At 66.0% G+C, this 733-nt stretch overlaps 1 protein-coding gene across 9 annotated transcripts in view; it reads left to right on the plus strand.

Moving 5' to 3' along the window:
* The window catches only part of ELN (elastin), a 40,028-nt gene that overhangs the window by 15,177 nt on the left and 24,118 nt on the right, over nt 1-733 (plus strand). The window lies entirely within an intron of this gene.

The raw sequence follows: 733 nt of genomic DNA on the forward strand, positions 1-733 counted from the left end.
CAGGGCCCTAGCAGCCCCTATCCCATCCTCTGGGGTGCTCTCCCAGCCCCTGTCCCGGCTCCAGCAGCTTTTCCAGCAGCGATGGAGGGCTGACGGGCCCCTCGGGATGCAGCAGCCTGGCATGGGGCACAGCATGCCCATCGCACCTGGTTTCTCCGTCAGATGTGGGGTTGCTGTGCCAGGTGCCAGCAGCGTGCCTGGGACGTGGCATCTGTGCTGAGCTGTCCTTCCCCAGCGCAGGGATGCTCCGGGGGATGCAGATCTCGCTGCTCCCCTCCTTGGCTGTTCTGTGGGAGAAGAGTGAGCAGGAAACCGCTCATTGGAGCAGTCAGGGGAAACGTGCCAGCCCTGGGGCAGCTTGGATGTACAGCCACAGCCTCGGGGACCTCGGGAGTCCCCAGGATCCAGGGCGGCCAAACCCCTGATGAGTGTAGGGAGCTGGGAAGCAAAATCCCGGGTGCATCCCGCGTTGCCTGCGGAGCTGCTTTAGGACGTGGGAGGAGCCCACCACGAAGGCGGTGCCCAAGAGCCTCCTGTGGCCCTGGGACAGACCTTGTCCCCCCCGGTGGCAGAGTGGGCTGTTTGTAGGGGGTCTGATTGCTCTGCTTCCCTCCAGGTCCAGGGGCAGTGCCCGGAGTCGGAGGAGTCCCTGGCTTGGTACCCGGTGTCGGAGGCGTCCCCGGGGTGGTGCCCGGCGTCGCAGGTGTCCCCGGGGTGGCAGGTGACTGTTTCA

This window comes from Corvus brachyrhynchos, unplaced genomic scaffold (genome assembly GCF_000691975.1).
Source record: "Corvus brachyrhynchos isolate BGI_N302 unplaced genomic scaffold, ASM69197v1 scaffold15, whole genome shotgun sequence".
Lineage (NCBI taxonomy): Eukaryota > Metazoa > Chordata > Aves > Passeriformes > Corvidae > Corvus > Corvus brachyrhynchos.